Raw genomic sequence first — 12898 nt, 5'->3', positions numbered from 1 at the left:
AATTCTTCCCAAGTATGAACCTTGGTATTTTCCAGCTGGTAGTACCATTCGAGTTGTGTACCCGACAGACTTTCTTGGAAGAAGTGAATCCACAATTTGTTATCTGTTGCATGAGGTTGTATCTTCCTCACATAGGATCTCAGATGTAGTTTCGGGCAAGAAACTCCATCATATTTTGCAAAGACAGGAACTTTGAATTTTGGAGGGATAACAACATCCGAGATGAGCCCCAGATCATTGAAATCTAAGCTAGGTATTTTTTGTATCTCCATAGCTTTCATACGGTCTTCCAGCTGTTGGTATTTTTCATCATCCGGTTCGTCCCCAGAATGATCATTTTCTTCATTTGAAGAGAGAGAGGGTTTAGCAGAACCCTGGTTGCTTTGGTTGTCTTCTTGTTCATCATCACCGACTGTTTCAGGGATCGGTGGCTTTTTGAACTTTTTGACTGGGATTTTGATCTTCCTTTTCAGGTGACTCAAGCCTACAGATCCTTTGGGCTTCTTCTTCTTCTTGATTATCAGGGCTTTCAGTTCTTGTTGCCCCTTTGCCAGTTCCAGAATTGCCACTTGAACTTGGGCATTCTGTGCTTCGAGATTCTTGATGCTCATTTCAGATTCCATCTCTTCTGACTGAAATAAACAGCGAGAAGATGAGAAATCCGTCATGTGAACCTGTTATGCAATGTGTATGACTGGATGCCATGTGTATGAATGAAATGTATATGCAATGTATATGAATGCAATGTATGAAATGTATATGCAATGCATGAAGTGAAATGTGTGTGCAATGTTTCAAGGATCTTAGAGTTTAGATTTGTTAAAGAAGAAACAAACGTTAGTTAATCAATTTATTTCTTTTTTTTTCCTTTTTTCTTTGCCTCATTTGGGCTTACAAGACAGAAATAAAATAAATGATCCTTCAGGTCTCCCGTGGACGCTTTCTCTTTGCCCCCAGGAATGTGTTGATCTGCTGTTCTTCTTGAAGCTGTCCGGTGAGCTCCAATATCCTTCTCTCATAGTCTTGACAGTATGCTTTGAAGGTGTCTCTTTCCTCTTTGAGTTGAACCCAAGATTTTTGCAACTCTTCTAGGTCAGTTGGCATGTCCGGGTGTAGAATAACTTGAGGTTCATATCCTTCGACCTCTGGTTCAATAGTCACAGGTAGAACAGCAGGATATGGCATAAGGAGTTTCTGAGCATGAGTGCGGACCCATCTGAGGTAAGGTTCCATAGGGATAGAATTCCATTGCCCCAGAGTTTTGCTTTCTATTCTATAGACACTGTCCCATGCATGTATGAACCTTCGTCGGTGTCTATGAGAATCATTCTCGTAATCAAACACAATGCCACGGATAATCATGTCATGAGGACCGTTGCTCCTTGCATATCCGAATTGGCGTAGAGCTAAAGAGGGATTGTAAGTGATGCCTCCTTTGATGCCATGGAGTGGCACATTAGGGTATTCTCCACAATGATCAATGATAGTAATGTCTCTTTGAAAGAAGTTGTTCCACCGGATATCTGAATGAGACAAAGACATAATCCTGCGAGACCATTGCATTCTTTGTTCATTTCTCAACACTGATCGGGGAAGATGAAATGTAAACCACCTAGCCAGTAGTGGTATACAGCACATGAGAGTTCCTCGTTTCTTCATGGTACGAGTGTGTAGAGAATGTAGAATGTCTCCCAGCAATGTTGGTACCGGGTTATGGATTAGGAAAAGGTTGATGATGTGTACACTTATGAACTGGTCGGGATTAGGGAATAAAACCAACCCATAGATCAAAAGTGCCATAACTTCCTCAAAAGCTGGATAACTTTTGTTTTCTAGCAGTAGTTGAGCTTTTTCCAATAAGAACTTGGCAAGCAAACCCTTAACTCCACTCTTTGTTTCCCAATTGGACTCGATTTCTGATTTCCGCAGATGTAAAGCAGCAGCAATGACTTCAGGTTTTGGAATCCTTTCTAAACCAGTGAAAGGTAATTGATTTCGAACAAGCAATCCCATTAGTTCAGAGAATTCTTCCAAAGTGGGTACCAACTGGTAATCAGGAAAGGTAAAGCAATGATGTTCAGGGTCAAAGAACTGGAACAGGACCCGTATCATGTCTTCTTCAAATTTTGAGGTAACCAAATGGAGTAGGTGACCATGCCTTTCGGTGAATTGAACATTCCTGGGGAATTCTGACACTAAGTCTTTTAGTTCAGATGGTAACGTTGAGATGTTGATTCGGATGTAATCTTTGGTGGCGGGAGCCATTACCTGCAAAAACAAAGGTAAACTCTTTGATCCTTGAAGTGTCTGGTGCAAAAATGATATGCTTATGATGCAAACATGTGGCACACAAAAACAAATCAAACAATAGCCTTAGGTTTAAAGGCTTGCATGGAGCTGATAGGTGATACCCTCCCCACTGAAGTTGAGTTGGTTAAAACCTGTCCTAGAATAGTATTCGGGTTCTATGATCCTTGGAAGTAACATCTCAATACGGCGCTCGAGCGGCCGATCAAAATATTCCTCGAGGATAACTAACTTCGATCAATTTCAAAGCTAGCCACTTAGTAGGCCACAAGTCAAGTTCAACTAAAAAGGTTCTAAGACAAATTAGTGTTTAATGACATTTCGGAAGCCTAATATACTCCTTGATCGTTTTCAAGGGACATCAGTATAAACCAAAGTATCGCACTAACGATGACTACCAGATCAACTGTATCGGTACATGCCGTACAGTTTCCTTGGTCTATTGTCATATACTTAAGGTATCTCGAGATTCGGGTTAGAATCTTTCACACAAGCAAAATACCCCAACAAACCTTTGAAAAATAGAGCAATCAAGTCAAACAATTGAAAACATCGAAGTGATCTATTCCCTTAAGGTAACCCCTTTTGAAAACATTTTGTTTTTTGAAAGTATTTCCCCAGCAGAGTCGCCAGTTCTGTGGACCTCCGTTTTTTAATCCCGAGCCATACCTCTGTTCTGTAGAGATACGTGAACTGACTCTTTTTTATCGCTTAATGCTTTCGCATTTTGAAAATTCACAGAGTCGCCACCGACCTTTTATTTTATCCAATTAAGGAAAGGTTTATAAAAGAAACAGAAAAAAGACCTTTAAGAAATTCTGGGTAAGGGGGTAGGTTATACAAAGGGAAGGTGTTAGCACCCTTTGTATCCATGGTTATCCATGGGCTCTTAAGTTTGCTTAGCTCACTTGTTTTTCGATCACTTTTCAATTGCTTTAGAATGCTCATATGTGGTTTCAAATACTTTTGTAAATTGAATTTTGTAATGATCCGTGTGTGGATGTATACAAAATGCTTGTTTATCTTTCGAAAGATGTTTTGAAAAGAACGTTAACTTTGTAATAATCCGTGTTTGGATGTATACAAAGTATTGTCTTTTTTGAAAGTTTTGTTTTGAAAAACAACAGTGTATGAGAATTTTGTTTGTTTTGATTTGAGCAAGCAAACTAGGAGGTCTACCCTGAGTTGTAAGGTCTTTATCCTATTTCCTTTAAAAATCTATCCTTTCACCGGATATAAACGCAAGGTTCGATTTTGTACTCAAAATAGTAGAATTTTGACTTTGATTTTGAAAAGAATGAGAAGGGATTACCTTAAGAGGTGCAAGTGTGATTGTGTTTGGATTCAGATATTTTATCTTTGAAGTTAGTGATCTAACGGTTCAATTTTATCTTTGACATACACGCAGTTTATATTTGCTGGAAATTAAAATGCGGAAATGTAAAGTGCGGAAAGTAAATCTACGCTATTACATCGATTGTGCAGGAAATGTAAACTAGCCTATTTACATGAATTTGACATCCTATACATTTATCTAGGAATTTAAATTGCAAGAAAAATAAAAGGCATATTTTTGGATTTTCTATGATTGATTTTAATTATAATTAATGCATGATTAATTAAATTAAAATGAAGAAAAAAGATAAATTTAAACCTAGAAATTAAGTTTAAAACATGTACAAAATATTTGTCAATTAATTTTAAAACAAAACTAATTTTTTTGGAATTTTTGAAATTGATTTGAAATTGATTAAGCTAATTAACACATAATTATGCAAATAATTATACAAATAATTAAAACTTAAAGAGAAAATTATCCAAAATATGTACAAAATTAGCTTATAATATATAAACAATATTTAACATAGAGAACAATTTTTTTTTATGATTTTTTGATTGGTTAGAATAATTAAAAAGCAAATATATAAATATATACTAATTAATTATGCAAAATATTGAAATTTTGAAGAAAAATAAAATATTTTTATTTCAGAAAATAATATATTATTTTAGAAACTTAAAAATATTTTTTGTGTATTTTTTGGGTTTTTAAAACTATTTTAAATTAATTTTGTAAAGAAATAAAAATAGAAAATAGAAAATATAAAGATAATGATTAAGTGTGGTTGGATTGAGAGGGAGCATGGTGTGGCTGCATGTTTTTATGCGTTGGATGAGTTGCCAGATTAATCTAGTGGTTCAGATTGCAAGACTCATGGTGCACGTGGATAGAGAGATAACATGTGATCATTCAACTTTTCAAAGTTCAACGTGGGCCCTATCTTTGTTGACCAACGAATGAGAGGCGTGGGATGTGCCACGCGTGCTGGTCAATATTTCCACCTTACTATTCATTATCTTCTTCCTTGGTACCTGCGTATTTTGCTGCAGATTTACCTGGGATTTTCCTGCGGATTTTCCTTTCAATTCTTTTACCTTTTGAACGACCTACAAAACAAAAATAAAAAAGAACAAGGGCCACCCAGATCACCTAAATGGACCCTTCTGAACATGATAGCGTCGTTAGTTTTTTCGTTTGAAGCCTCTATCATGGAAAACGAAAGCTTCACATGTTTGAAGCTCAAAAATGGTGGAGCTTCAAATCCACGTTAAAGCTTGCATGTGATCACTCAAACCTACTCTATATCATGCCATGAGTCCATGCAAATAGTTAAATTTCATTTTAGTTAAGCATGCATACGAAAACGAAAGTTATGAGTGTATGTTCATGTAACACTTTATACACATGTCACGACTCTCATGGGACCAAGCAAAGAGCTTATTCTTACTCTATATTGCTTTAGGAGATGATTGGAAGTGATTGTTTGTATTGATATTGATTGGAATATGGAAAACGAAAATTTACAAAGTTATGAGATTTTTTGAGAATTTTGTGAAGTTCTATGCTATGCCCTCTTGCTATTTTCGTTCCCCCTTGATTGTTGGAGTATGCTAGCCTATTTATAAGCCATGGAGTGCTTAAAAACTAAGCTAAAAAGCCTTAATTGTCTTTGTTGGAATCTTGACTTTCAAACTTAAAATTCAAGCAACCATTGCTTCATTTTTCCACACTCTTGCCATAGACTTGCTTTGCACCTTCCTTGCTGCATAATTAAGTCACATGTGGAGGCTTTAGCTTAGAAAATAAGCTATGCTTTATCCTTCCTTTTTTTCCTTTTTTAATTTAATCTTAAATGATAAAATTAAATCAAAAAATGGAGAAAAATGTTATGGGCTTGGTCTTGGTCGTGGAAGGCCCATAATATTATGGAAATGATGCTTGAACCATGAAAACTTGGCCCCATTTGGAAAAAATACATTTTTGAGCAATGTTGGTTTCATGCATTTTCCCAAAATTTAGCCAACTTCAACAAGGTGTAATTCCCTCAATTTTTGTCATATGAAGGAGATCTTGCACTTTTTGGAAACCTCAAAGAGTCCTCTAACCAATGCCTTTGGTCTCATGTCAAAATGATATTTGATGCTCTTTTTGTGTCCTTTTGAAAAAAGTGTCTTTTTGTTGACTTTGAAAATGACCTGTAATGTCTTTGATCATATTTTTCAAATGGTGAATCCAATGACCATGGGATCAATGGAATTTGAAAGATAATTGAATTTCCTTCAAAATGAGCTTTGGTTTGAATTTTTTGGATGAAGGATGAGAGAGTTATGATCAGTCAAAGTTGAGTTGACTTTTCAGGCAAAAACCCTAATTTTGAATCTTAGAGTTTTGTTGATTTTTGATATTTCCTTGATGAATTATGATCATCCAATGATCAAATGATGAATCCTTTGAAAAAATATGGACTTTGACAAAAAATTTCATTTTTGACTGTCTGTTGACTTTTTTGGTCAAACGGGTCGTCTGTTGACTGTTTGAGCTGCTGACGGTGCGTCTGAGTGAATTGAAGTTTGAAAATTTGTATGATGGTACTTTGAGATATATGGATGTGTATGAAATCCATTTGAGCTCTCAAAAACTTGTTTCTCCTGTAAAAACAAGAAAACCCTAGTCAGGGACTGTTTATGTAGGAGACAGTTAAGCGTACCTGATTTTTGTGCAGTGTTGAGTCTCTGCTAATCGCGTGATATTCAGAAGACTTCTAGAACAAAAATCTTGGAATTTTGAATTGTGAAAGATTGATTTGATTGATGGTACAAAACACTGAGAATTGTACTGCCAGCAGTTTGGCTGTCGACTGACTGTTCAGGTACTGACGTAGCAGTTAGAGTGAAAAATCAACAGTCAAAGTTAATTTTCTTTTTGTTGTTTTTGTTTTATGTGAAAAATGAAAGTTATTTACATGACTTGTTAGAAACACAGACATAATAAATAACTAATATTTACTGTATGCGGGCAAAATTACCGATAATAACCCTGAAAATCATTTAATGCACAGAAAAATGAATATTTGACTGGCAGAAAACACATAAAATATTATCTGAGTAATTAAGCAATATTATGACAAGTAGTACAACATTTAATACTGACAGTACAAATATTACATACTATATTGAACAGTACGACGAATAAACGGTACATTTAAGAAATAAGAAATACGGCAAATTTTAAGAATGACGATTGATAACCCATGCTACAAATAGTAACATGTAGATGATTGGGAGCATAAGCATCCCAGGTCCACAGTGTTCCGGGCTATGTAGACAGAAGAAAGACATGATCACCGTAGCAATGGTGATGACCATAAGAAAACACGTTTCCCACCGCTTTGCCATTTTGTCGGGAAAGAAGAAAGGATGGATTATGAAGTGGAAATTTGAGAGATGAATTAGAATTTGATGTGAGATTTTATGGAAGAAAATGGGAGGTATTTATAGAATGGAAAGGAGGATAGAGACGTTGGGGAATGATGTGATTCCGTACAAAAGGAAAATTTGAGTGGAAGTAAGATTTGAAAGAAAGTGGAGATAGTGTTGGGAAAAAGAGAGATTTGATTTTTGAAAAAAAGATTTGAAAAGATTTTTGAAAATAATGGAATATAGTACAAAAATTAGTGGGAAACAAAAGATAATAATAATCTACTTGTTACCAGTACAGTCTGAGTTTCCTGATTCTGCGCCTGCAAAAAGATTTAACTCTGTACCAATTGTGTCAGTACTATTTATCTGTGAATAAATAAATAGCATGTGTGAAGTAATAAACAGCATTTGGCGTTTGCCTAAGAATAAATTCAACTGCAAGCCAAATTACTGTATAAGAAAAATTCTAAAAACTAAGTATTTCATATGTCAGGATATTTGTTGAAATAAAAATCCATGATTATATGAGACTCTTAATTTTCAGATTGGAGTTTTCTTGAAAAAAGATGCGGGCAAATTTTGGGGTATAACACACCGTAACCGTATAAAAAAAAAGACACCGCATTTCCATTTGGACACAACTTCCATTATTTCTTTGAAAATATTGTGTTATTTGTAACACCCCTTTTTACCCCATAAAATAATAAGCATATAATCAGAGAATAAGCATGCATATAACTCAAAAGGGCGTCACATCGACGTTTTCAAAAACTAAAAAGCTTTTAAAACCGACAGCATTTATCCATAAAATACAATACACCTGGTCATTTCAAATAACACCTGACATATAATCATAATTCATCCAGAATATGCATTAACAGCGGAAAGTAATACTCATATGTTTCATATAAATGATACATGTATCATACCATGATCATAATATTTGGCCTAAAGCCTCTCAACAACAAGTAACCAATTAAATAGGTTCACAAGTTATAACAAAATACATAAACAAATAGAACATGAGTTCAACATCTAAGCTACCCAGTGTTACATGACCAGAGCATTGACTCGCTACTTAATTATCAAGCAACTCGGACGAAACTCCGACTAGATCACACGCCAGCTACTAATCATCAAACCTGCATCTCACCAAACGAGGGCAACATTAAAACAGAAGGGTGAGAATACGAACCATTATGAAGAAAGTATAATGAGATACAATGGTTAAATCAACAATTATAGGAATGCATTACACTTGCCTAATCATAAAATTAATGCTAATCATAATTCACATATATTAAGCATACACCAAGTATAAGAGTATAATATCTCAATACTATATTCTCAATTATACACATAGCCATAATTATCACATATTCCCGCATTTAACCAATTACGTATTCAAACATCACTCATTCTCAATTATCAACTAATACAAATATCACTACAACACCAAGTGTACATAATCAATTACCAAACTCATACACATAGAATTACGACATCAATGCACATAATCAATTGTTCACTCCTACACTTATTACAACAACATAATGCACATAATCAATTATCACAATCATGCACATATCATGACAACATAATGCACATAGTCAACTATCACATAACTCTAATGTGACTCAATGAAACATGTGACACTATGCATGTGGTACCAATGTGAAATTCTAAGTTTCACCGGCCTCCGATTCATATCTCTAGAACCTAAGCCACACTTCCGATCCGGACAAGACCAAAGTCCACCAATTGTAAACATATAGTTTACGACTTCCGAGTCACTCTAGAATCCAAGCCCGCTTGTGTTTCAAAGCAAATCCACCTGTGTTTCAAGGCACACTATGATATGAATGTATGTTTAATATCACAAATATATACAATTAAGATCATCTCTACCATCTTAACTTTCTGCATACCACAATAATTCAATTCTATGAATTATCCACCAATTGTACACAACATTCACAACACACACACACACACCATTCACATATAAGAGGTCAATTAATCAATTATGATTCACGCAATCTAATTAACACTAGTAACCATACTATCTCATGTTAATTCTCATTTTTGTCAATTATACATGAACACACACTTTCAACATCAAGCAATTAATCATTAATTTAATGCTAACCAACTAACCACAGAGAATCAATACTAGCACAACATCATGGCATATACATATATTATTCTCAACATACATATTCAAGTCAAAACACAATTACGGACGAATCCTCAAAATACCGTAATTTACCGACAAACTGAATAATTGATCCAACTTCAAGTATATTCCAATCAATTAAACTCATTGCAATTAATTTAACTATTAATTAAATTTACCAATTAATTATTACACTACATTAGTTCCAAGTTTCTAATTCATTTTCCATTCTAAAGCCAATATTTAATATAAAAGGTATTCAAATTCACACTATTTCAGTCGGTCCGTAAATATCACGTTTTCAACAAATTAACATCCACCATGTTAATCTACTAATTAAACTTAGCTACCACGTAAATTTTCATCAAATTCCGGACAACTAATTATACCGCTTAATTCCGCTATTCGGTCAAACGGGACTGTTTTGCATTTTATTTCCTAATTCTGTTTCAATACTTCATTGTTCGCGCTACAGTAAGAGTAAATAATATTTTCGCTACAGTAATTGGAACAATACATGGCATTCACTTATTTCATAGTGTGTGTGCTACTGTAGCCATTAAAATTAGTTTTCACAAATGTATTTTCTTTCCATTAAGTAATCTTATGATAGCATGTAGTATTGAAAAGAAAACAATTTTATTTTTTTTTTGAAAACATAAAAGAAAACAATTGTTAGAACACTACATTGATATCTCATGAAATGAAAACATTAAATTAAACTAAATGTACTGAAAGCATCACACAATGTCGCACCGTCATTGGCACTGCCGTCAAACACTATGCATACTCAATTCATTTCGTTTCCCAATTTATATGAAACACACCAAAATCCATTTATATCCACCAAATCAATTTCCACCAGCAATGACACGATTCAATAATATTTTTCATGGATTCAAACAACAACAAAACCTAATCATGTCAATCTACCCATTGACCCAATCATACTAACCCGTAATAATAAGGATTCCCCCTTACCTCTTCAATGTGCTTCAAACTCTAGCTTTTGCCCCTTGTTGCTCTTCCCCTTTCTTCCTCTTGCTCCTCTCCAAAATGAGCCAAAGTTATGATACCTCTACTCTTCCCAAACCCTTACTATATTATTCATATTGGGCTTAACCCATATAATTTCACTTCCTAACTAATTAGGCCCAATTGATAAAATAGAGTAGTCAAATAAATAATTATGCTCCAACAAATAATATTATTACCCTTAATAATACTTTCTGATTAATCCAATTAAATCCGACTTTATCTCAAATAAATAAAATCCAATAATAATATTATTTCTAATATTATTTCTCTACCTATTCAATTTTATTAATTCTTCGATTAACCTAATAAATTCCAACTTCACTTAATAATCCGAACACGTTTCTCAATAACACCGACGATCCAATTAATTATCAAACTCCATCCAAATTAAAATAAATCCTTATTTAATTTAATTAGCCAACTAATAAAATTCGGGCTGTTACATTATTCATTTAAAAAAAAAACAATTGTAAATAAAAGATATGAAAATACCCTTCAAATTTAACACAATTTAGTTAGGTTACGAAAATATATATAGACTTGTATATTTGGTATATATATATATATATATATATATATATATATATATATATATATATATATATATATATATATATATATATATATATATATATATATAGTTAGTTAGTTAGGTTACGAAGATAATAATTTTATTTTTTTGAATTTAATATATTTATTTTTAATAGAAACCTAATTTTTAAATGATGGCTCTCTTTAGAATTTGTTATATTTCTTTTTAACAGTGGTCCAATTTTTTAAATTAGAATATGACATTTAAATTGTTATACTTCTTTTTAATAGTGGTCCAATTTTTAAATACAAAAGACACAAAATATTTATTAATATTATAAAAATAGTAAAAAGCAACAAAATACATTAGTTGTTTTGATATTTGTAAATAGGAGAAGACAAAATCATGATGTTGCCATATATACACACACTATACTTTTTAATAACATTAAAACAATCTGCTGTCATAAATTTCTTCAAACAAAATGTTGTTTAATTCACAAAATATCTTTACATACAAGTCAAGCAAAAAAATGCTTTGAGATGCTCCAAGCATCTATGCATGGAAAGTGTGAAACGACAAAAATTTAAAACAAACAAAATGCAATAATTTTTGTTTGTATTGAAGAAACTAAAGCATGAAACACAGGGCAAATGAAGCCAAGAAAAGCTGAAAAATTAGGTGGGGCAAGACAGAAGCATCAGATCCATGTGTGAAATGAATATAATGCAAATGTTTTACCTAATTTCATCTTGGTAGGTACAATAGAAAATGAACTTGTCTTGAATCTACAGTTAACACTTTCTGCCACTCACGTGAGGGACAACTTTAGTGAAAATGACACACTTTTTTTATTGATTAATTAGTAATTATTTAATTTTTTGCTCTAATTATTTTAGTAATTAATTACTATTTTAGTTTTTTATTCCATATTGGCCAGATTCGAATCGGTGGTAGATACCGGATTGAAGATACTAGATATTAATTACATTTAGAAACTAGATCGTTCCTTTACTTTCTTGTTCTTAAATGAATTTATAAATATTTTATTTCGAGAATAATGACCAATTTTTTAGTCAAGATAACATAATAAGGATATAAGGATATGATAGTATAAACATATGGATAATAATTATAAATTTATAATATGATTAAGATGGGATGACAAACAATCAACACGTCATTATTCATCTTAAAATTGATCGTTTAATTAGAGGTGTTGAGATGAAAATTTTATTTTGTAGCTGGCTTTGTATATTGAAGGAGAAATCACATGTTAGAAAATATTTTAATATTTTATATAATTTTTTATTTTATTTATGTTATAGATTAAAAATTTATTAGGATTTTTTTGAATTTATTAGAGTTTTTTTAAGTTCATTAAGATTTCTTTTTGTTATATATAAACACTTTTTGCGTAAGTCAAAAACCTTCTTTTCAATTAATAGTATTTAGTATTCTCTTTGTATGGTGGATTTCAGAGTTTATCTAATAGGTTTTCCACTTGCAATCATGTATTTTTATTCTAGTTTAAGCGTTTGCTAATCCTAGTGTTTTTGACTGCATCTTGTGACATTAGAGCAGGTTTTCTCTTGTTTCTTTCGTAACTTGATCAATCACGGAAGATCAACCGGTAACTAGAGTAGATCTTGAAAGAATTATGACGAATTTTACCACGACTCTAACTGCTTTGATTGAACAAATGGTGAATTTAGCAAATCAAGTGAACAACGCCAACCACAGCGTAATCAACAAATAGACAAGGGAGAAGAACAGGTTAGGATTCTGTAGGGTGTCAACAATCATTGTGCTATTATGTTTGAAAATTTGAGTTATGACGAAGAAGAAACCACGAGGAAGAGGTAGTTGATCATGGGAATCGACATAACCATGATTATCGAGTGAAGGTTGATATTCCATTATTCTATGGAACAATGGGAGGGGAGGAGTTTTTGGATTGGCATATCGACATTTGACAAGTTCTTCGACGGTATGGGTGTTCTTGAGAACAAACAAGTTAAGATGGTGGTGATTAGACTAAAGAATACTGCTGCTGTTAGGCGGAATAAACTTATTGTTGAAAG

This window comes from Vicia villosa, linkage group LG1 (genome assembly GCF_029867415.1).
Source record: "Vicia villosa cultivar HV-30 ecotype Madison, WI linkage group LG1, Vvil1.0, whole genome shotgun sequence".
NCBI lineage: Eukaryota > Viridiplantae > Streptophyta > Magnoliopsida > Fabales > Fabaceae > Vicia > Vicia villosa.
This window is presented reverse-complemented; position numbering follows the sequence as displayed.